General features: G+C 41.2%; 3 long non-coding RNA genes and 1 pseudogene across 4 annotated transcripts in view; all 4 read left to right on the top strand.

The window, feature by feature from the left end:
- LOC112433074 (NACHT, LRR and PYD domains-containing protein 12-like) overlaps positions 1-10,179 on the top strand; it is a 168,770-nt pseudogene extending 158,591 nt beyond the window's left edge. Inside the window, exons 10-20 of the transcript XR_013097101.1 lie at positions 1,211-1,384; positions 3,755-3,928; positions 4,962-5,002; positions 5,179-5,247; positions 5,352-5,431; positions 7,601-7,656; positions 7,789-8,003; positions 8,206-8,462; positions 8,901-9,020; positions 9,118-9,259; positions 9,403-10,179. The product of XR_013097101.1 is annotated as an NACHT, LRR and PYD domains-containing protein 12-like (transcript). The remainder of the gene's footprint in view (positions 1-1,210; positions 1,385-3,754; positions 3,929-4,961; positions 5,003-5,178; positions 5,248-5,351; positions 5,432-7,600; positions 7,657-7,788; positions 8,004-8,205; positions 8,463-8,900; positions 9,021-9,117; positions 9,260-9,402) is intronic.
- A 5,372-nt stretch (positions 10,180-15,551) lies between these two features.
- Positions 15,552-18,297, top strand: LOC143417131 (uncharacterized). Its single transcript, XR_013097350.1, has 7 exons — positions 15,552-16,317; positions 16,686-16,768; positions 17,070-17,271; positions 17,383-17,532; positions 17,702-17,845; positions 17,943-18,090; positions 18,207-18,297. It is a non-coding gene; the product is annotated as an uncharacterized LOC143417131 (long non-coding RNA).
- A 52-nt stretch (positions 18,298-18,349) lies between these two features.
- LOC143417132 (uncharacterized) lies at positions 18,350-20,733 on the top strand. The gene is made up of 4 exons (XR_013097351.1): positions 18,350-18,396; positions 18,520-18,701; positions 18,799-18,909; positions 19,396-20,733. It is a non-coding gene; the product is annotated as an uncharacterized LOC143417132 (long non-coding RNA).
- Positions 20,734-22,882: 2,149 nt separating this feature from the next.
- Positions 22,883-23,713, top strand: LOC143417133 (uncharacterized). The gene is made up of 3 exons (XR_013097352.1): positions 22,883-22,909; positions 22,984-23,045; positions 23,324-23,713. It is a non-coding gene; the product is annotated as an uncharacterized LOC143417133 (long non-coding RNA).
- The last annotated feature ends 1,512 nt before the right edge of the window (positions 23,714-25,225 follow it).

Below are 25,225 nucleotides of genomic sequence, written 5' to 3' on the forward strand. Positions count from 1 at the left end.
CTGCACATGTGATGTGACAATAAAAAGTGATTTGATTTGATTTGATTTGCTACCTTTTATTGGGAGACAGTTCACACAAAACACGTCAGAACAAAGCCACGCCCCCTTTGTTCTAAGACAAAGCATTTTATGTATATGTGTGAACTTCTGTAAGAGTGTGTGTGTGTGTGTGTGTGTGTGTGTGTGTGTGTGTCAGACCTCCTGCTGACCAAAGGGTCATAAACCCAGGAAGTTTACATCAAAAGAAACAGATCTTCCAGATAGGATGTATCTACAATAAAACCTCCCCCAGCACAGAGTGGTTGGAGAGGTGGACAGGATCAAAGGAATGGCTTTGATCCTACTGCTTGAACTAAGACTGTACAAATTTAAGAAACACAATGGCAACATTCAACAATTAGACTTAACAGTCACCAAGTACTGTTTATATTTGTGTGTATTGCTGCAGCTTTTTTGAGTATTAATTTGGTGCCTTTGTGTGAAATAATGGTATTGTGAGTGATCCATATAGTCACAAAGAATAGCCACTTGTTTCTGTGCTACCAAAGTTCCCCGGCTTTCATTCAAAATGTGTTTATCGTCAGCACCTGCACATTAAACTACTTAAACATTATAAATGTCTTCAAGCTCACACTGAGGCCTGTGGGGTACTATCAGCCACTGAGACAGTACACACATTTATATGTGTTTGTATATGAATATTTCATACTTTAAGACTGCCTGTTTATTTAAGGGAGATGAACAAAATACATTGGAATTGTACAAAATAATATCATGGATGATAAATTAAATAGATTTTAAGTAGATGCTTGTGCATTCTTAAAGTCTTATATGTTGAACTGAACTATGTGATCTGTTCAAAGCCTTAATCTTAATTTGAAGTGAAATGTGCATTTTGAGTTTATACACTATGTATATAAGGCGACCGTTTCCTTTTGCAGTATTTTTGTGTGGTGTACTTTTCTATGTCTTAACAAAAGGGGAACAAAGGTGTTTAAGTTCACCTAGGATGATGTGTTTTAATTTTCACATGGTCTTGCTTGAATTTGACCCTGACAAAGGCGTATGAACTCTGTCAGCTGTTTGGAGTTTCCATTTTCTAAACTTCTACATTCTGAACCTTCTTCAGCTCTGAACAGATGATGAAACACTGAATGATTTCAAGCTCACACTTTGTCTAATAAACTTACATCTTTCATTCTTTATACAGATTGTGGGGCTGTGGTTTGTCAGAGATCAGCTGTGATTATCTGGCAGCAGCACTGAAGTCCAACCCCTCCCATCTGAGAGAGCTGGAGCTGAGCTGGAACGAGCTGCAGGATTCAGGAGTGAAGCATCTGTGTGGTTTCCTGGAGAGTCCAGGATGTGGACTTGAAACTCTGAGGTCAGTCAGCATGTTTTAGTTGTGCTGAGATGAATATGATGTGAAAGTTGTGCTGACACTAAACTGCAGACATCAGGCTGATATTATACTGATCCACACTGAGGATCTTCATGGTAAAGTCTGTTTTCTTCTTCTCTGGTTTAGTCCATTGACTGCAGCAGAACAATGTTCACATTTCAAACCTTCAAAGAAGAAGAAAAATCCTCCACTGGATAATTCACTGTGAAACTCTCCAACTCTTCATTCCACCTTAAAGTCTGTCTGACACTGAAATCCAAAGCAAAATGTGCGTTTGCTTTACAGACAGCAGTCCAACACAAACATACACACATCATCCAAAACACAGTCCAACATCCAAATCTCCTCCACTGCCAGCATGAATGATGGGAAAGAGAAGGAGGAACACTCTGACATTCAGGGTTAGAATGAGTTTCATGAAGCAGACTGTGAAGATCAAAGCTGCATTAGAAAGCTTACATGAATGAATGAGTGGACAGAAGTGGACAGAGATCATCTGAAGCACTTCAAAGGCTTTAAATCAGCACATTTCTCTTTATTCTTTATCAACTCTGTTAGTTTCTCTCAGTTTTCTGTGGAATGAAGCTAACAGCAGGCTAATAAGATGCTGACCAATAGGTTTCTATTAAAGGTTGTAATTTGTATATGAAAAAGTGCTTTGGCTCAGCAGGGATCAGCTTACAGGTAGAATACAGCTGCTGGATGGGATTAGCATGTCATAGCTATCTACCAAACTGCTAACTGGGGGATTTCAGGCCATCTATGGATCATTTTTGCTAACTGTTTATTCAGCTTAGGCTCACAGGGCTGCAGCCTGTGCCCTAGCTGTCATAGGGCAAGAGGCGTGGTCCACCTGCACAGGTGAGCAGTCCATCACAGGGCCAACAGAGAGAGACAGAGAAGCACTCTCTCACATCCACACCTACAGCCAATTTAGAAGCACCAATGAACCTAAGCAGCATTTCATTGGACTGTGGGAGAACATCCACCCTCCACAGAAAGGCCAACAAGCTTCAACCTACAACCTTCTTGCTTTAAGGCACTAGTGCGAACCACGTTTCCCCATTTCAGCCCAAATCCTGCATCTTCCTGTTTCTGACTCCAGGCCAGCTCCACTAACACTTTCTCATCAGACACTGCCACCTAGTGGAGGAAGTCTTAGTTCCACTTGAAGCTTCAGATTACAGTTAGTTCCTTTACAAAGAGGTGGAGGTGGTGGGGCCACAGCACCATCATCACTGAGTGCCATAGGACACTTAACCTTTGTTTCCATATGCTGGGAACTTCCTGTTGTTCCAAGGAGGACTGGAAAATGTGTGAAAATCTCCCAGTCAGTTCCTCACAGCACACTTCAATCATTTCCCTCCCACAGCATCAGGACCAGGGCTTTTTCTCTCTTTGGTCCCACTAAGAGATTTCCACACAAACACCTCATCAGTGGGACTCTCAGAGCTACCAGCCCTTTGCTACAATCACAAAGCTCTTCATTGAAATCAATGATATCAAAGCTGGAATCAAATGAGTCCAAGTCTTCTGCTGATTCAGCATCACATTCATCTTTGCTGCTTGTTCTGCATCCCCACCATGGACTTCATTCCTTTCCAAGCCAGCCTTGAGTGTCCTTTATTCAGCTCATCCTCTGCTTTACTTTGACACCTGATTTTAGCTGCTTTATCTCTCTTTCAACAAGTTTCTGTGCCTCAATCTTTTTCTTCTCTTCCTCATAACAAGACAGCTTCTTCTGCCTGAGAACATGTTGGAGTGATTTACTAATCCAGGGCTGCTTACTGGGGAAAATACTTCCTGTTTCCAAAGTAATCCCCATTTTTCCCAGAAAGAAATGTAAGTAGAAATCGATGATCTAAGTGAGAACATGAGCCGTTAAAACGTCCCAGTGGGTGCAGTCAAAGCAGTCCCTCAGTTCCAGTATATAGTCTTTGGTCCAGACTGGAACAACTGTGTGCCCAGTTTGAGCTCTCTTCAGTCCTGTGACCTGACAGACCCAGAGGGGCCATCACATCACATTTAGAAGCTCCCCTAATGGAGCCACAACACATGTCCAACACTTAGTCTGTCTTGTTGGACCAACTGGAAGAAATGATTCAAGGACTTAGTCACAGAACAGAGATTCAAATCTCCAAAATCCAACTGGCTGCATCAGGACATATAGTCTGAAACTCTGCACAGTTTCCTGTTTGAAGCTGCTTCCTGTTGGCTTCAGCTGTTTGGAGTTTCCATTTTCTAAACTTCTACATTCTGAACCTTCTTCAGCTCTGAACAGATGATGAAACACTGAATGATTTCAAGCTCACACTTTGTCTAATAAACTTACATCTTTCATTCTTTATACAGATTGGAGAGCTGTGGTTTGTCAGAGATCAGCTGTGATTATCTGGCAGCAGCACTGAAGTCCAACCCCTCCCATCTGAGACAGCTGGACCTGTGGGGAAACAACCTGAAGGATCCAGATGTGAAGCAGCTGTCTGATCTTCAGCAGAGTCCAGACTACAGACTGGAGACTCTGGTGTAAGTAGAGTGATGGAGTGAGTGGGTGGTGCTGTCAGCAGTATTGTACTAAACACAGTCAGTATGAAACAAAGATCCAGTGTTTCCTGTAAAGCTGCAGCTTCTCAGTGAAGCTGTGAGAGGAGAATGGTGACAGGCTTCAGGATTGGACACAAACACTTCCTGTTTCTGACCTTTATGGTCACCATAGTAACGGCTGACACGCTCTGATCAAACACTGTCAACAGCCAATCAGCTCTCTGAACAAAGCAGCACGCAGACCAATGACTGCATTCATTTCCAAGTTTAAAGCAGTGAAGAACACAGTCTGTAGGTGAGGAAGAATTTAGTGAGAGCAGATGTTTGGATGGAATTCCTCCAGTCAATCCACACTGAGGATTGTTATGGATTCAAATATTGGGGATGGAGACAAGATGAAAAACCAAAAGAACAACACTGGTCCAGTCGGGTTCAGTCAAACAATGATTTTAATGATCACACGCGCAGGAGATAAACACCGTACGCAGACAGCATCAGATCTCAAAATGGTGGAGCATTGTTCAAACTCTTATAGCCTCTCGTAGCCCCCACCTAATCATAAAAGCCTAAACATTCACACTCTCTCTCACACGGCGCCTAAGCTACGACCTTGGCTCCCTGTTTATCTGCTCCTGCTGAGATGGGGCAGGAAACTCCAGCATGTTCTGTTCTCTTCTAATCAGACAAATAAGATGATGACTTTCTGCAAACAGTATTTTCTTATAACTTAGCAGTATAATGCATCATAAAACAACATCATCCATTCACAATAAAGCAGCAGTCTAATGTAATGCAAATCAATCTAACAAATGCAATAGTTATCAGCTTCTTCTAATTCAGGAGAATAATGCAAACTAAAACTACATAATAATTCACAATCTTTAATTAGGGGTATAACATGGCATAAAATAATATTATAACCCAACAGGATCTTCATGGTAAAGTCTGTTTTCTTCTTCTCTGGCTAGGCTTAGTACCCCATTAATCAGTTGTGTTTTAACGTTGCTCTCTGCAGGGTTGATGACAAGACTTTTAAATCTTCCATAGACAAAACCAGTGAGTACTGAGACTCTGTGTCACATTCATCACTATTTCATCAACAGCATATCACATGAAAGCTCGTTTGTGCTTATTTCATTCTGCAAAAATCTATAAATTATGGGGGTTTTTAAGGATGTGTTTTTAGGTACTGGTTTTGGTCAAAATATTTTAATACTTTAAAATCTTTTTAGTGAGTGAGAAGGCTGCAGCTGAAGAAGATGGTGGGTCCTTAAGGAAGAAAGAGAAATCCCTCACAGACAGTTTGTATTTGATCAGAAAACCACTAAAAAACTAATATGATTGTAAACAGCACCAGTTAGAGTTCCAGGAAATCCTGACATATTCGATGTTTGTCTCTCATCAGGTGACTCTGAGGTCAGACTGAATCCAGACTCATTAGACACAGAGCTTGATTTGTCTAAGGATGACATAAAGCACATTAAGGTGAGAGAAAAGCATGTGGATCTGATTGTCTTGTGACACAAAAAAGAGGCCTTCAGCACAGAAATTGTGTCAGGTGTGTTAAAGCACAGGGCAGACAACCAGTCAGGTAGAGCTGGGCGATATGAGATTTTTTCATATCACGATATGTTTTTTTCATTTCAGGCGATAACAATATCTATCACGATATAAGCCAAATAACTATATTTGTAAGATTTAAATGTGCCGTTGCTCACAAGTAAAATGTGAAATAATCAGCAGCTTATTTTTATTTAAATATTTATTTCCCATAATAAGTTCAACAGGGTAGATGTACTTAAGGAACATGAGACTTTTTCAGATAAATAAAGGCAAATATTGCAAACTACACAAAAGGCAGCCGCTAAAGCGTTTAAGTTTCAAAATAGAACAAACGAAACAGACTAAATTGTCAATTCCACTTAGAAACAAAATATTAATTCTAAAAATAAATCTTAGTTTGTTTTACAGAAGAACAGACAAAACTGACTAACTTTTGTCAATATCAAATAAACTGAGAACTAAAAGGAAATTCTCAATCTCTCCTTGTTGTATAGCTTAGCTTTTCAAACAGTTTTAACAGTTACTTTAGTCTGACAAAAGCCGAATGACGAATTAGCGCTTCCAGTCAGAGACTGAGGCTACGTCCACACGTACACGGGTATTTGTGAAAACGGAGATTTTCCGTTTTCGTTTTAAAAAATAATCCCGTCCACACATAAAAGCAGAAATGAAGGAAAACGCTATGAACATGCCAAAGCAGCAGGTGGCGCTAGATTCCTAACCGTGCAGAAATGTTGGCCAATCAGAAGTCTAGAAGCCTCGGTGGGAAAAAGTAAACAAAGCTGGGGCATAGAAGCAGAACCGAGTCGTATGTGTGGACGAACAGTAACTGTGTGTATATGTAAGCATTTAAACACTGCAGAGAGTAGAATTAACAGTAACAGTATTGTAGAAATTCATTTCACTGAAACAATAACGTGGCGCACAGTGTGACGCATGCACCAGTTTATTGTATTTCCAGACTTGCTTTCGGCACAATTTACAGTGCACGCTACTCTGTTTTTTGTCAGACTTGAAATAGCCGAAATACCTTCACACTACGGAACTTCTTTGGCTCTTCCGTTCGACAATCTCTCCGGCATTGGAACCATCATCTGTTTTCTCTTCGGTCACGCTCGGTTGATTTTTCTAGTCGGCACACTCATTTCCTCCATTACGCGCTGGCTCCATTACCCGCTGGCTGCTTCCCAAACAAACACACGTGCGGCTTGGCACTTGTGCTGTACGTAACAAGTCACGCGACGTGACGCTGCGGCTGTGATTGGTTCGGCTCTGCGCTACTTAATTTGGATTGGCTGACCTTTTTTTTTTTTTTTTTTAAAGAGGACAAGAGATGCGAGGTCTATCGCGATAGCTTAATTTCTCTATCGAGTAAAAGTTATATCGCGATACATATCGTTATCGTTCTATCGCCCAGCTCTACAGTCAGGTTTAAGATTCTGTGTCATTGTCAGTATGTTACTCGCAGTTTTGAAAGTGTGTACAGATAACACCTGATGTGTACTCTGTGTGCCTAGGGGCACACGCCACTAGCTGTGTGGTCCAGCTATGTTTCTACCCTCACCTATGGCCACGAGCTGTGGGTAGTGACTGAAAGAACGAGGTTGCGAATACAAGCGGTGGAAATGAGCTTCCTCCGAAGGGTGGCTGGCCTCTCCCTTAGAGATAGGGTGAGAGGTTCGGCCATCCGGGAGGGGCTCAGAGTAGAGCCGCTGCTCCTCCACATCGAAAGGAGCCAGCTGAGGTGGTTTGGGCGTCTGACAAGGATGCCCCCTGGGTGCATCCTGGGTGAGGTGTTTGGGCATGTCCCACCGGGAGGAGGCCCCGGGGCAGACCCAGGACACGCTGGAGAGATTATATCTCTCGGCTGGCCTGGGAATGCCTTAGTGTTCCCCCGGATAAGCTGGAGGAGGTGGCTGGGGAGAGGGAGGTCTGGGCTTCTCTGCTTAGGCTGCTGCCCCTGCAGCCCCGGATAAAGCGGAAGAAGATGGATGGATGATGGATGGATGGGTGTACTCTGTATAGTTTGTTCACTGTTTACTTGTTTATTGCTGCTTTAAACAGCTGATGTATTTCCTCTCTGAATTCCAGCCTCCATCAAGCTTCACCCCTCAAGTACAAACTGAATCCACACACATCTCCTACAGGTGCTTCTAATTTCACATTAGGTTGATAACATGTATGTAATGATGTGACAAGACGCGTGATACAGCTGGAGGTGATCAGACCTCAGCTCATACAGGCTGGTTGGAGTGCTTCAGCCCTTCTGTGTCCTACAGGTTCAGGTGTCCTGGTCCAGGTGTGTTCCAGTGTACTCTGACCAGACTAGTGTTTGTTATGGCTCAGGAGGCGGAGCTGTTGTACAGGACTGTCCAATGGGATGAGAGCCTCCTTCAATCAGCTGGAAAAACAGCTGCAGGGCCGCTGTTTAACATCACATGCTCTGAGGATACAGTCTGGGAGCTCCACCTGCCACACTGTGAAACAAAGGAGGGTGAGCACTGTGCTGTGAAACATCTGTGTTACTGTGTGGTGCTCAGCTAATATGAACTGTTCTTTATCATACAAATAACCACAATGCAGTTTATTTATAACAAAAAAGGATGGAGGTGAACTTGTTTGCAGGAGATGTAATCCTCAGATAAGGTGAGAAGTAAATCTGAACTCTCAGAATGAAAAGCTCTTTCCTTTCACAGCGCTGTGTGTTGATGGCCTGCTGTCTGTTGCCCACATCTCTGATGATGGGATGAGCATCTTGGAGCCGCTGGAGATCACTGCCACCCATGTGGTTGTGAAGGTTCCTCACCTCTCTGGGTGGGGCATCATCCGGTCTTTTAAGCGGCTCCTGAACATAACAGTAAATGGCCAAGTTCTGCTTTTCTTCCGACCTTCAGAGACAGAACCTGCACAAATCAACGTGTTTCTACTCCAGGAAAATATCCCATTGTCAGAGGTAAATAGTTTCATCATCTTCACTCTGTAGTCCTCTCAGAATCCAAATGATTCTCAGCAGCTTTCTGATAATAAACTAAAGTTATGTACAGGTGTACTGGTCACTCCACTCTGATTACCTGAGACAAAGAGTCAGGCTCCATTTAACTTTTCTTACCCACATTGTTGACCAATCACTGCTCTTCTATATTCACTCTCAGTAATGACCCTAAGCTGTGAACATTTGATGTTTGTGACCCATAATGTCAGATCTGACACTTCACTGATAAAAATAAAATCATGGAGCTTTTTTTTCTCTGCAAAGCTATTCTATCTCAAGAATGATTGTTTTTGATTCATACTGACACATGATATTCTACACCTGATATGTTTAAATGAGCTCTACAGGTGAATAGACTTATTAACGTTACCAGCATAATAAACTGTCCTGTCACTGCAGGTGTCTGCCCAACAACACGATGATGCTAAATACATCCAGACCCCTGCTGACTGTCTTTTCAGCTTCGGTCAAAGGTACAGTGTCCACTGTGAACCTGAGAGCAGGATAATACAGCCGAAGGTGAGTCAGCAGTTAGAAACTATATGCTGCTGAAATGAAATGAAAGTCCTGGATAACCCACTCGTCATGAAAATGGCACCTTTCTGTTGTTGTTTAGCAAACACAGTTTCGCTCAAAGTCTGGCCCAAATTACCATCCAACATTTCAAGTTTTCCTGAGTACAAATTCAGGGTTTGTGACTCTGATAGTCAAAGACCAAGAGGGGAATGAAATCTGGAAATCATCTGTTTGCCTGCCAGGTAAGATTCCTGCCAAATACCAGCAGAAATTACCCTACAAACTTTTTATTTTATATTTTATAAAACTTCAACTGAAATCATACTTCTCTTTTCATCCTCAGTTCAGAGTGCTGTTAAATGTCTATCTTTCTTTGTTCCTTCAGCACCAAGAACAGAAACCTTAATGAGAAATGTCCCAGATGAGTCCGGAGTCCCGGCAGACGAGAGGCTGCTCACAGTTCGCTCACAGTTTATTGACAGAGTGTCTGAACCTGTTTTAAAAAAACTTCTGGATAAACTCCTGGAGCAGCATATTATCAATGATCAGGAGATGGAATCAGTCAGATCACAGCAGAGCAAAGCAGATAAAGCACGAGACGTTATTGACACAGTGCGACGAAAAGGAAGTATAGCCACCTCACTTCTGATCGATGCTCTCTGTGAGGCGGATCCATGCCTTTTCACAGAGCTGAACTTAAGATAAGACAGATTTCTAATAAATCTCAAAGACCACTGACAGTGTCATTATTGTGATCTTCATGTGTGTGTTGGAAACTGGACTTTAGTTCTTATTAAAACCTGGACTCTGACTAGAAGCTGAGCAGGACATTGGATGGACTGAAGCAGAGTCTGGGACCTCAGTAAGTCTCTGAGCTGCTCATTATTAGTGCACAAACCAGGAAATATGTGAAGCTCCAACCTGTAGATGCTGAACCACATCTACAGGTTGAAGAGCAACACCTCAAGTTATCTGTGACCGGCGTCTGTTTCCAACAATATAACTGAAGCTGTTTTTACCTTTAATGCTGGAATAACATGTTGAATCACATGATCAGTGTTTACAATCTGATTACTGAGGTTCTCGTCTGTGCTAGCTTCTGCTCTGAGCAGCATTTTGTGTTTCTGCCTGTATAAATAAAGTTTTGCTGTTTGCTTTCTTATGCTTGAGTTTGAATTCATGTTTTTAAACAGTTTGAGCTTCCTGTTCGTATAACCCGTTCATGTGTTACACCCGTCATTGCGTTGTGTTCTGGCGTGAAAGTAAGAGGCAGGAGACAGCACTTGGGTCTTTGGCTCTTTACTGCACATCTGCAACACAGAAATAAGTGTCTGATCTGTGTGTGTCATGCGACTGCCAGTACACCTCTCCTCCGGCCATGCTGAAAGGAGCTGTGCCTGCAGCTTCATTAACACCACAATAATATAATAAATCTAATACAACAAATTGTTTTAAAACATTAACTTAAGCTCTCAAAAACAAAAAGCATAAAATAAATAACATGTCACTGAAAAATCATTAAAAACAACTTATAAGAACAATAAACAAAATAATTCAAAATCAAATAAACAGTCAGATAAATACAATTCAATAACCAGGACCCAATATTCTAGTGCTTATAGTTCAAACATTATACTTCAGTACAATTATATTAATAACCGCCATCCAACAGGCAATACAACACTGTACTTATAAAAACAATGAATGAAAGACTGCATCTCCAAAACATAAGAACATCTCCATACCTGCAACACAGAAATAAGTGTCTGTTCTGTGTGCGTCACGCGCCTGCCAGTACACCTCACCTGACGAAGGAAAAAAGAGTGCACGCTGTTAAAAAAACTGCAGCGAATACGCTCACAAGTAGTGATGTGACGTTCTGTATCGAGGCTTCGGAGCGTGTGTCGAGTAATGGAGGGGGCGTTTCCGCGAAGCGCGTATCGAGGCTTGCTTCATTTATGGGAGGAGCTGAAAATGATGACGTCCGAAGCCTCGCTGCCCGGCTGTACCACGTGACTGGTTCATGAAGTGGTTCGAACTTTGCCGCGAGATATGACAGCGATATAAACCCCTCAGACTTCATTCAAAAACGTGGGTGTTTGATGGAGAGTTGTTAGTGAGAGTTTGGAGACCGTTTGGAGGTTTATGAGAGTGAGGAGAGAAAGTCAGGAGAGAATGGAGCCAGCTAAGAAGAGGAGGATGTCCTCCCCTGTGTGGGAACATTTTGATCTTATTCCTCCCAACAAGGTATGTAAATTTCTACAGAAGATGTATTTTCATAATACTGATGGTGCAATACAATTTATGTTGAGCTGTCTTGACTTTTGTACAAGGTGAAGTGTTTGCTATGTGCCAGGGAGCTGGGATATAACAACAACACCTCATCCATGCTTAGGCACTACAGAGCTTTGCATGAGAATAAGGGGAACACCGATTGTGGAGCAAGACCAGGTGAGCCATCAAATGCAATGATAATATAGGATGCAGTAATGTTACTAAATGATATAACAATATTATACAACTGTTATAAGTTACGTATGTGATATTTATATTTGTGCTTTATCTTTATTGTCTTTCCTCAGGAGAACAATCTCAAATAGATGAAGACCTGGTCAGCATGGTGATTGAGGACTCCCAGCCATTTAGCATTGTGGAGGACAAAGGATTTAAAAGATTTGTTAAATCATTAAATCCTAGCTATGTTCTCCCCACTAAAAAGGTCATAAAAGCAGTGAAAATTTAGTTTTTACAGAATAAAATGTGAACAGGCAGGACTGAGGCTCAAAGCCTCAGTGTGTAGCTGTCCATACCTCAACGTTACAAAAGCACAACCACTGTCCACACCCCAACCACACCTCACCTCACAGTAAATGATCATTTCCATTTCAAGCATTTCCAAATAATCATTTCCCATACTGCCAGTATAAATATACACAGTATACTGCCATCACTACAATATACATGTTTTACACACTCCTTTTGTTGTTGACATTTACAGGCTGTGTGCAAAATGCCACACTCTTCAAATTCATGCCAGCTATTATTTTTACGTCCAGTAGGTGTCCTACTAGAGCACATGAAGCTTCATGAAGCTTCGCGTTGGGGTGAACCAATTGGATGAAAAGCTTCAGTGCTTCATGGGGCTTCATCTGCCCATCACTACTCACAAGCCTCTAGCGTATGGAACGCCAGGACTGCCATAATGAATTAATTAAATACACCATTAAATAATTAATTAAATGTGGCAATAATTAATTAAAATTGGAATCAATTAATTAAATAAATAGTTATGACACATGTAATTAATTAATTATTGACACATTTAATTAATTATTTATGTATTTCACATTTTAATTAATTATTGACACATGTAATTAATTAATTATTGACACATTTAATTAATTATTTATGTATTTCACATTTTAATTAATTATTGACACATTTAATTAATTATTGACACATTTAATTAATTATTTAATGATATATTTATTTATTTCATTTTGGCAGTCCTGACGCCTGGCTCTCGTCATGAAATAATTTTATCTGTCAGCCTCACCCATCAAACTCAGGGGGCGGGGTTAACGCTGCCCATGCAGCTTCTCTAACATTTGATTGGTTGCCGTGCAAAGTAAGTCAAAACAGGTCGATCCTAGAAAATCGATTGCTTGTGTAGACTTGGGGCAGCCAGGTATCCCAGAATGCAGATCAAATCACAAGCAGCAATGGTGGTGGTGTAGTTTTAAAATACCCCGTTTTTCTGTCACCAGCTACACTTTTAACAGTGTTTTAGCCGCGAATGTCGCGACGTATGTCTGGTCAGGTTGTCAACATAGAACATGTTTGCAAAAGTGCTCAGATGTTTTCAGAGATTTCACTAGCTCTGCTAACAGTTAGCATGCAGAGTGCACCGAGGGGGTTACGTTAACCGGTTTGTTTACATATTCCACTCTCCGTGTTCCACATGTTGCATTCGCAGATTCTCATTTTCACCGAACGATCGTCTCTTTCCGCCTGGTTTTGTGTCTCTGTGCTTCTGTAACATAAAGAACGAGCTGACATTTTTCTCACGAAACCAGCGATCAGCTCAACAGACCCTCAGTTTACCTGCATGCATCCTCCTCCTCATCTGTCAGCTGTTTAACACCTGCTGCTAATTCAAGAAACACGCCTAGTTACCTGGTGATAGTCACAGTTTAACTGGGCAGCTGGTGCTCGATATAAAGCAATGTCAGCGCATTTTTCTGCACAAGATAAGTAAATATAGTGTTTTCCCCGAGCGCAGAGCTGCTGGAGCTTGTTTCCTTACAGAGCACTTTATAGGCGAACAGCTTTATCAGCGGCTGATGTCCAATCACCGGCACACAGCTTTCAAACCTCAGCTGAGTTTTAGCTCTCAGTGGTTAAACGCTGGACTTCATTCACTCAGGTTCTGTCTGTCGGGTCACGTTTACTTCGCTGTTTTATTTACAACTGAGCAAATCGGTTTGGCTGAGGTTAAAGTTACGTTTCATAACTGCATAGTTTCACAGACGTTTAATGGTTCACTGGCACATGTGTTAGACTGAACTATCATCTAAATATCATCTGTTTTTTAATAGTTATTCAACTGTATTCTAAGCACCAGCTGTCTGTTAGAATGTGATTTTTTTTCTCTCTCTGTTGGCAGAGGTATAAAAATGCGCAGGAAAATCTGACATGCATGGCGAACTTCACCGACGATATTTAGGGAGGAATAAACACACATCAAACATAAATGAACCATTTGTCTGTCTCCATAATTGAGAGAATTTTCTCTTCTTATGTCAACACTCTCTCTCTTTTTTTTTTCTTTTTTTTTGCTTTTTCGGTCATGTTATGTTTACCTGTCAAAGGCTTGTTACAAACTATGAAACACATTGTGCAGACTTCTGGATGTTAGAAGAAAACTAATACTGCTCATGAATGAGACTAAAGGCAGGAAGGTGTCCTTTAAAACTAAACATGTTAATAGGACCTCCCTGTTTATATCATAGTTTATGATATAGCACGTGTATTTCAGTAATAGCCTGCTGAGGCCACTATACGTGCTGGCCTCATATCAAATGTGAAGGCAGACTGAGTCTATGTTTGACGTTTTTTATATCTAATCTTCCTTTTCAAACATTTAAACAGCAGCGAGTCTGCAGCTGAGGGAATACAAATTCAAATTGTCGGAACAGGTTTGCTCGTTTCTTGGATTCATTTGGTGATTTATTAAATGTATAATTGTTAGTCTAATCTGCTGCTGAGTCTCTTACACTTTTCTTTATGCTGTATATTTTCACGTCTCTGGAATAGTTGGCAGTTAGATAGTCAGCTGGGAAACTTTGTGTTAACTCATGGAGCTGAGGATATCGTGGATATGCTGACCTCGCTGCGTGGTGTACAGGGCCGTTTACCCTCATGATTAATATTCACAATAAAAATATTAGCCGAACATCATGAAGTCTGTATGTGTTTCATAGTGTCGAACAACCTTTGTACAGTTAAAGCCAGCAGTTACTACATGACGGAAACACCAACGTTATCTCTTTTATGTGTTTATACACAGGTCACGCTGATTACTGAACAAAAACCCAAAGATCAGATGTTAAACAGATTTATTTGCTCTCTCTCCTCCTTAAACATGTTTTTAATGTTAGTTATAATTCAGAATTGGCGACTGAAACACGTAGGACACATAAGAAAATCAGGAAATAAAACACCGATAAATATAACCTCAGTAAAAGAAGTCAGCGGGGGTTACTACAGCTGTGTACCGGGGCCTGCGCTTTGTCGGTGGGATTGCTTGCGAGGCGAGCGGGTCTATCCCACGCTTTGCCGTGAGACTGGGCAGACATCTCCGAAATCATCGAAACACTTTTGCAAAGAGGCTGTATCTTGACAAACCGACCAGACACATGAAGATTAAACCACTACATTCTCGGCTAAAAAAATATTAAAACGGTATTTGGTAACACACAAACAGGGTTTTTCAAAGCTCAGTTCTGTTAGCTTCCACATGCCGGTTGTTGTGTGCTAGAAACAATGGCCACCAGGCCAAAGCAATGGTTTTGACTCGATCAGCGTTAACCCCGCCCCCTGAGTTTGATGGGTGAGGCTGACAGATAAAATTATTTCATGATGAGAGCCAGGCGTCAGGACTGCCAAAATGAAATAAATAAATATATCATTAAATAATTAATTAAATGTGTCAATAATTAATGAAATGTGTCAATAATTAATTAAAATGTGAAATACATAAATAATTAATTAAATGTGTCAATAATTAATTAATTAAATGTGTCAATAATTAATTAAAATGTGAAATACATAAATAATTAATTAAATGTGTCAATAATTAATTAATTACATGTGTCATAACTATTTATTTAATTAATTAATTCCAATTTTAATTAATTATTGCCACATTTAATTAATTATTTAATGGTGTATTTAATTAATTCATTATGGCAGTCCTGGCGTTCCATACTAGCGTTCAGGCTAACTTAGCATGCTAGCATTTCAGCTGCGTTCTCGGCTAAAACTCATTAAAAACGTATATTAGCAAACTCTGTCCTCCACAAAACTTATCCCGAACGAGTCTCTTAACGACAAACAAAAATGTGGCGGTTCGGCTGTATTCACATTGCAGCTTGGGGTCTGAACAAACTGATCAACGTGGCAGTGACTTACCCCCCACCCACTTGAAACGTAAAGGCAAATAGGCGGAGCGGTTAGTGCTACGTTTGTGCTGATTTGTGCAGGTAAAATTAGCGTTTGTGCTGCTACAGTATCTGAGATATAATGATTTTAATTATTACGGCCTACGCTGTATAACACCAGTGTCTGTGGCAGTGAGTTTCAGCAGCTGTGGAGTTTTGCACTTTTTCTAGGCTTGCTGCATATTAACTTTTATTAGTTTACACTTTAGTAACACAATTTATTCAGCGGAAAGGTCGATATTTCTTTTGTTACTAGTGCAGAAACGTACACAAGGTAGGCTAAAGTTTTTATTTTTTCTGTGGCAAAACTGAGTTTCATGTGAAGTGATTCACGTATACCTAAATTATTATTATTTTTTACATACCCAGTTGGCCTCTATGATTTTGTTTTGAATTATATATGTTCATTATTATTAATGTAGCTGTCTCAGAAAAAATGAAGTGTTTGCTTTGATAGATTGTTACCTACGTGTAGAAAACGGAATATTCCACAGCACTTAGGCGAGGGATCTTCAACCTGCGGCTCTAAAGCAACATGTGGCTCTCCGGCCCCTCCACTGTGGCTCTTATAAGACCAAGTAAGTCATTTTTTTATTATAAAGACAACAAGAAAGGGTTCTGTTAACAGTTTTTTTTTTTTTTATGAAATATCTGCATTGACTATTCATTGAATGTACAAGGCTTTTAAAAGTGATTTAATGTTTCTTAGGTTCAAATCTGTTTACTGTAATTTTCAAGTTGGTTGCCCATCTTTCCTAATTTTCAATTATTATGGAAAGGATGCTCGTAGCTGGCTTCATTTTAACAAATACTTTTTTCCGTTATAAAGCTTTGATGATTCATTGTCTTATCAAATCTAAAAATAAACATTTTTATTTACATTTCCATAGCTTACACGATATAACAACTCATTTTCTAGATATTTATAGGCTGTTTCTTTTTTTAGGCTCTAGACAGGTTTTGTAGCAGCAGGGGGGAAAGGGGCCCTTTGAAATGAAAAGGATGCTGACCCCTGACTTAAGCCACCAGGTAAACACAAAAGAAATACTGGAAAATTATTGACAGAAAAATGGAACGGTTACTTTCAAGGCTATGGGTGAAGGTGACTTGGTGTGTAAAAGCAAATATACATCAGACTGACAAAGAAAAGAGTGTTAAAAGATTTTTAATTTAGAACTTTAACTTTATGTGCAAAACTGAACTTACTGATAACACACACTAGCCATTTGAACACATGTAACTGTAATGAACCAAATAAAACAGAAAAATGCAGGCAGCACTCATTATACTGTGTATAACACAGCATGGGGTTGTATTTTTTTCTTTTCAGATGCTCCTGTCACTCCATTTCCCAGGTCATCATAGCACTCCCACACACATGGAGCTCTCCTGCAGTATGCAGTGTAATGCCCCAAACCATCAGTGGTCATCTTTCCATGGAAAGCAATTAATGCCCTCAAAGTGAACGACTTTCCTTGGAGAACCAGGTTGGAGGGAAATTCATTCAGTGGAAATTCTGTTTGATTTGCAAGGTCAGTATCAATCCACACGATATCTCCAATGTTGTAGCTGTGAGTAACTGTCCCTGCACAGAGCTCATTTCCTGTGGTGCTGTCTTCTGTTTTGAATTCTGATGGACACAGAGATGGATTGGAGAGTGGCCTGAGGCAGGTAGACTCAGGTAGGCCAAGTCCTGCTTCCACAGCCGTGCCAAGATGAGCCATACCAGACTCTTTGAGGACAGAGATGGCAGGAGAAACAAATGGCACTTCCCTTGTCATCCCTTTGCTGAGGTAGCAGTGCTGTGAAGAGCAGTGTTTGGTAAAATAAACACTTGAGATGTTCCTCATTGTCTTAGCAATTACAGCGGAGATATTGCACTGAGCATCAATTTGGATCGCAGCAGACCTCAACGAGACAGCTTCAAACATTACACTAAGCAGCTCTGCTCTCCTTCTGTAGGTTTGTTGGGTCACACCATCTGTGGCAATGGCTTTCACCAGCTGCAGGACTGGGTTTTCACTGTCTTTCAGAACAGCATTTTGAAATGTGGAGCTGTCACAGAAGGCACAACATAAGCACTGAAAAAATGCATCAAATGCACAGGTATTGAGCACAGAGATTGTCGATTCCCCTAATCTAATAGGCTTATGGAGGTTTCCATTTTTTAATAATCCCACTTTCACTCTTTTGGCCCCAAAAGTTTCATCTGCATGGAGCCATTCGGTACATGAAGAGAGGTAGGAAGTCCTCTTCCTTTTTTTGGGTGGAACAGCTAGGCCCCTCCAGTTCTCAACTGCATCCCCATCAGCCGGAAGAATGTTTGTGGCAGCATCAGATCCCACAAATGGGTGAGCATCCATTTTTATTTTGTCTTCTGCATTGTGAGTCGTCATGGATCCAGAATTGGCATCTGTGACTTTCAGTGATCCCACCGTTGCCTCATCTTTGACCTTTTCTTTTGCAGAACAAATCCGCATATTTCCCTCGATGAAGGAAAGATGACGAGCAATGAAGCGATTGACTCGAAGAGGCAAGTTGTCATGTTTGAAAAGGCCATGTTTTATGTTTTTGAAATCAGCTTCAACAGTGGCTGAACTTGCTGTGATGCTGGTGCTTTGGAAGAGAGGGACCATTATTCCTGTCCAGAGTGGCAAGTAACTTGCCAGTCTTAATATATGAGGAATAATCTCAGGGAGAAAGTGAATATTATCTCTATCCCCATTTGCTGCAGCAAGTGACCTGCTCTCCTCACATATTTCTGTTACCCACTGTCGCAGGTCAGTCTGGATCTCATCCACTGAATCCACTCTCTCACTTTCCTCCGTCTGTTCATCTGGAATGATGATGGAGTCTTGAGCAATTTGGGCTTTCAAGTATTTCTTGCACCTTTCTGAAGGAAGAGGTGCTCCAGAACTGTCATCACCTTCTGCCTCACTGAGGGCCACAACAGTGATAGCATGTAGGAGCTGTTTTGCATGGTCCAAACATTGAGACTGAAGAGGTTTTGCTAATGACCTGACAAAGAAATCTTTAACACGATGTGTTTTCTTCTTCAGGCAATCCCACTGGCATATCATCTTGATGCAGTGCGCAACATCAACCCTGATATAACAAGGGGGGAGTTTGGCAGACTGGGTTCCAAGAAGGACATGAAAGCATTCATTAAGGTAGGACTTCAGATCAGGATGAGGAGTGAAAGCCTTGACCAGAGCTCCCAGAATTGCCAGAGAAAAGTCACTCACAGCATACTTTGGCACAGGTGCACCTGCACGAATCCATTCTGTCAACCAGTTTGCGATGGCATTAACATCATGTTTCTCTGACAGCATTTGCACCACTGGGACACTGGGGCAATTGTTTTCTTTCAGAATACCTTGATAAAGGAAGATATGGCCAGATTTGCCATTTGGTCTCAGCAGTTTTTTCACAACTGAACCGGTTGCATCAAAACACACAGTTGGGGGAGATTTTTTTGACAATGTCTTATAAACATGCATCTGTGTTTGACTCCAGTAGTGACAGAAAAACTTGTCCAGTCCAATATCTCGGATGCTACCACTGTGAGGAACACTATATTTTAACAATTGCAGAGATGCAATGGGGTCCTTATCTCCTAATTCCAAGTCTTTTCTCTCTTGTTTGGCTTTTCGCAGAGTGGCCAAATTTGGAAGGTGGCTTGGCTCAGGATCTCCAACATCCATCAGATCTGCTGCCCTCGCTGACCTCCATACAGCCGGTTCCATTCTGCCCTCACACAGCTCTTTAGCGATCTGTTCACGCAGGTTTCCAGACATGAACCGCTTGGAGTGGCCAGTGTGCAGGGAGAAATCTGTATTTCTCATGAAACACTGGAGCACCATTGGACTATTAATTGCTGGCTGTCTGTCACATGACATTTCTAACTGGCCATGACACTCCTTACAGTCGCCTCTGATGTCCAGATAATTATTGTTGACAGTTGGATGGACCTTTGCTCTACGGAACACAAGTGTACATGTATTTTTGATCTTCTTCCATATAAGATCGTTGATGATATGAGTCCAAGTGCCAGGTTTCAAAATTGTGTATTCCCTTTTTAGGGTAGGAGAAAACTTGTCATTGTATTCAACCTTTTCAGGAATAAATTTAACCCAGTCCTCAAAAGGGACTTCTAGTTCAAAAGCTTGACAGTTTTCTTGTCCAGGAGAAATGCAATGTGAATCTAACTCTCCTTCACTATTACTTTCCTGATCACTGATTTCCAAAGCTGACCAGATGTTGTGTCTATTTAGCTTCACAAAAGTGTACAGGGCCTTTGCTGACATCTTGTCTTCTAGCTGCTGACTCAGCTCTTTCCAGACTGATGCAGCTGGAGTGGCTATTTTGCCATTTTGGACTATGGCCTCTTTTGAATTGCAAAGAACTGCAAAAATGGAAACCTTGTCTACAGATGGCTTTCGAGGCATCTAAAAAAAAACACACTATGATTATGATGGAGCAAAATGTGATTTCTGAACTATATACACAGCCAGGAGCAACCCCTCCCCCAAGTTCTCCACCAATCTACACTTTCATATTTTGTGGAATTATTGTTTTTAAGATGGAGCTATTGAATTTGTGAGTTTATTAAATTGAGTCTGAGTATTTAACCCATGTACTGTACAGCACTTTAGTCCAGTGTGCTACATGTTTTAAAGTGCTTTAGAAACTTTTTTCTTGGACATTTTTGAAAATGTTTAACATTGAAAAAAAATCCTTTTGATCCAGATAGTTAGCTATATCATGTATTAACTCAGTAACTAAAACCTCAGTATTTTAAATGTAAGCTTACCTTGTTCAGAAATCAGATGAACGCTGTTCTAAGAATCCTTCAGACACAGTAATGCCAAATAATAGTTTTTTCTGCCAGAAAATGTGTATTTGATGCAAAAGACTGCTAGCTTGTTCGTTTCTCAAAAAGTGTTCATGGGAGTGTAAAATGTTCAAATGTAGTTTTCAATAAAGTTTTTTTAATCCACTCTAAAAAAAATAAATACTCAAGCATTTGCATCGTGGTTTTATGAACAAAAAGTGATTGAAGTAAAGAAATTGAAGTTAAAAAAAAATACACTCATTACAAATTTAGCTGATTAAATACAACAAGAGGGTTTTTTTAACAGAACTTTATTGAACAAGTGAACACACAAAGTGAAAGGTCATTTGAAAAAGACATTTTTCAGCAGTAAACCATAACAGGATATCTCAAATCATAGCAGCACAAACGCTAATTTTACCTGCACAAATCAGCACAAACGTAGCACTTAAAAAGTAGACCATTTTGGCCCGTTTTGGAGCAGTCTGGGGGGATGGTGACCTTTGAATGACCTATAAAATAAAGTTTAATATCTCGGAAACCGTAGCAGCACAAACACTAATTTTACCTGCACAAATCTGCACAAACGTAGCACTTAAAAAGTAGACCATTTTGGCCCGTTTTGGAGCAGTCTGGGGGGATGGTGACCTTTGAATGACCTATAAAATAATGTTTAATATCTCAAACACCGTAGCAGCACAAACACTAATTTTACCTGCACAAATCTGCACAAACGTAGCACTAACCGCTCCGCCTATTTGCCTTTATGTTTCAAGTGGGTGGGGGGTCAGCTTCACTCTGCTGCTGAAGCGAGCTGTGACCGGGGCACACATGCACGCGCGTACGTCACCACGCAGCGCGCACACACACGAATGCACACAGACTCAGATCACACAGGTAGGAGAGTGAGATGCAAAATGACATATTTAATTTTAAAAAAGGGTGTTTTGGGTGAAATTCAAAAGTATTTAACACAAATGTTACATTCGTCTGATTGACTTGATTTGCGTCTTATATCTGAATCATGTCGTCATGAGACTGTCAATGTATCTTAAACATACTGCTTCACAAACACTGTTGTGACAGTGATGTACACTGTCTCGTTTGTATATATGTATGATTTCTATACAGTTTACACCAGATGACCACTTAAGGACATCTCCTGGTTTCATCTTCATGTTTCCCTCTCACCACATATCCAACCCGATATCATGACCAGCAGCTTTTACAGCTGTGGCTCCAACAAACATCAGCTGATACTAGAAATTAATATTAAATAAATTCTAACAACAGCTGATCAAGCTTAAACGCTGCTGTTGTTCATCGTGACATCTGCTTGTTTCCTCTTTTTGGCGCAAAGTGGGTGATAAACAAGACCGACAGGACTTGCGAAAGAAAAGCCGATCAGCTGATCATTGATCAGTTTCATGATTGAAGTGGCAACAGGAGAGGGAGGGGGAGAGGAGGAGAGAAGAGGCAGCTGTGCAGCAAAGACAGAATAACTCCAGCTTTGTGTCAAATGCCCAGTATGCCCGATGGCCAGTCCAGCTGTGAGGTCAGCTGGTGGGTAACAGGCATCTTTGAAAATGTTAGAGCACTTTTGCAAATATGTGATGTCCTGACAGCAACAATCTATCCTGAAAATATCTTTTATTTTGTGACCCAGAAAGAAATATGTATATTTCAAATTCTGCGTTCCTCCACCACTGCCTCAATTTGAGTTGTGGATGAAATGCATTCTGGGATATTTGCCTGGGCTTAGCTACAGTAGCTAGCAAGCTGATTGGAGACCAAAACAGCCAATCAGAATTTTTGCATCCGAGTCTGTGATTGGTTGGTTTTGTGGCACGCTTATAACGGTGTACAGAAGCTGTCTCCGTTATCATGGCTACTCGGCAACGGAACTCAAAAGTCTGGGAGCATTTTGACAAAACAAAAGAAAAGAAGGTCCAATGCAAAATCTGCAAAATGGAACTTGCCTTGCATGACAGTATGACGGCGATGCATGAGCATCTGAAAAGGAAGCACGTCGTGTAGAACAAGCACTTTGCAATAATTTAGAGATCTCAGACCTACCATTTATCAGCTCAAACATCCAACGACATGAATGTGTAACCCACATAAAAAATAAAAGAACTGTGTCTATAATTAAATTGGAATCTTAAATTCCAACCGGAGCGTGTCCGTGAAGGCATCGTGCGTCATGACGCACGCCACGCCGCGAGGCTGCACATGCCTGTTGTGACCAATCACATTCGCGAGGCACCGATATATGCCTTCCGGGTTGTCGCTTCGAAACGACGCGGGGGAGAGGCGTTAGCGGATGGAAGCAACAGGTACGTGGGGCGAGCGCTTTTCGCTGTTTACTATCTTGACTTGTTTTGAATTAATTGTGGATTGCGTTCAACAGTATTTTGATACCGCCGTGGGTAGATGCGTGGGGCTCGTATGTGACATCGCACGTAGTGAATGGTGAGTGAGTCTGAATGTTTGTTTGTTTGTGTAACCTGTATCAGTATGCCAGTGCTATTAGCTGATGGGATAGCTGAGGCTGAGGCTTACTGCATTACTACTACTCTCACTTTACGTGGCTGTAGTTTTGTTATTTGAGATTGTCATTTATTTTAAATCATTATAATGGTTGGATATGTATTTGTTGTATTTTCTCATGGATTTTATGTGTACACTGGAACTAAAGCTAGCTTGGGAAGTTTAGATGAATTTTGCTAATAGTGGTTTTGTGATTATAGTGCAGGCTAGTGGTGCCCTGGAGAGACCACAGCGACACCACTACTTTGGATGGCGAGCTAGGCCCAACGAGCCAGAACCCTAGCTACAACTTCCTGCGGTCTGGTAGGAGGCTGCTGCGGCCTACACTCTCCCCTCTTGGTTTAGTCCCCTAAATCTCACTTCTGAGATTTCAGCTTTGGAATCTTAGTGCTGATCATCCTACTTCAAATTTCAACCTGTCTAGACTGTCATACGCGTTGGACTTATATCACTCATGAAATAAACTTTATGGACATTGTTGCCAGAGGTTGGACGAGGTTCCTGCACTGCCGTGCAGCGGATATTTTACAAGCTTGAATTGTTTTATTTTTTCCTTGTCTGCAGATTTTGTAAATATTGGTGTTTGGTAATTGCACTTTGTTTTCACTATAAATAACAATTGTAATCACAATATCTGTGGTTGTACGTTTATTGTACTTCACTCACCTCCTAGAGCCGAATCTGATATCTTCTGAATTAGCCCAACTATTCATAACCAACTTAAATTATTTTAGCTTATGTACTTGCTACATAAGACAAATTAGTGGCGAGCCAGCCAGGAGGTTGTGTCAAGTATAATATTGTTGTGTACATTCAGTCTCACTATCTCACCATATTACTATGAACATGGACTTGTTGGAGTCATTAGGTGTTAAAATGCCAAACGCGGTGTTGGTCAGTGGCGTCCCCGCATATGTGGTTGAGGAGGTTGAAGATTTTCTTCTCCAGTATGGTGCTATTGAACGCTCTGTGCCAATAAACTCACCCGGCTCTGAGTTTAATAATATGCTCGTTGTTGAGTTTAAAACGGGGTCTGCTTTTGATTTATTGGGTCCGATTCTGCCGTATACATTTAAGCCCTTAAATAATGAATATCATATAAAAAGCTTGTCTAAAATCTATGCGGCTACTGTCGGGTGCACAAAGACTAAGACTTATTTAGCTGACTTAAAACAAGTAGCAAAACTGTCTGGTCAGGATTTTGCTGAAGTTCTCCAAGAACTAATGACCCAAATAAATGGAGCTGTTTCAGAACTGCGCCCAGGAAAACCAGAAGGGCTCAAGCAGGAATGCACTGCCGCATCTGAACACAAAATGGCTGCCACTCCGGATCGACAAACCCACAACATGGCTAGCCCTGTCACTTCTTCAGCTGCCCTACATCCTACAACAACAGAAGGACATTCTATCAGTATGTCTGCGGCTGAGTTGAATCCACCTGAAGTACAGAGGTATGTTGTGGAGCATATAGTAAAGAGCGAAGATGTAAACATACGCTCATCCCATAAGCTGCGCATGTTTTCTGGGAGACTACCACACCCACAGCATGAGGTGGACTATGATACATGGCGCTCTGGAGTGGATCTCATCTTAAAGGATCCAGCCATTTCAGAACTGCGAAGATCCAGACACATCCTTGATAGTCTTTTACCACCTGCAGCGGACATAATCAAGCACCTTAACCCCGACCTACCAGCAGAGACTTATATTCAACATCTTGATTCTGCTTATGGAATTGTACAGGACGGGGAAGAACTTTATGCGAAGTTCATGGACACGCTGCAGAACTCGGGTGAGAAGCCATCCGGCTACCTACAGCGACTTCAGGTGGCCCTGAGTTTAGCTGTCAAGCGGGGAGGAGTCAAGCAGAGTGAAGTGAACAGGCACCTGCTCAGCCAATTCTGTAGGGGATGTTGGGATAGCAATCTTATCTCTGAGCTTCAGCTGAAGCAGAGAAAATCCAACCCACCTTCTTTTGCAGAACTGTTACTCCTATTAAGAACTGAAGAAGACAGAGAAGCTAGCAAAACTCTGAGGATGAAGCAACATTTGGGAACACCAAGACACAGAGTTGCAGCTCAAGCTCAGTTCGCAGTAGAAGA

Source organism: Maylandia zebra, linkage group LG3 (genome assembly GCF_041146795.1).
Source record: "Maylandia zebra isolate NMK-2024a linkage group LG3, Mzebra_GT3a, whole genome shotgun sequence".
NCBI lineage: Eukaryota > Metazoa > Chordata > Actinopteri > Cichliformes > Cichlidae > Maylandia > Maylandia zebra.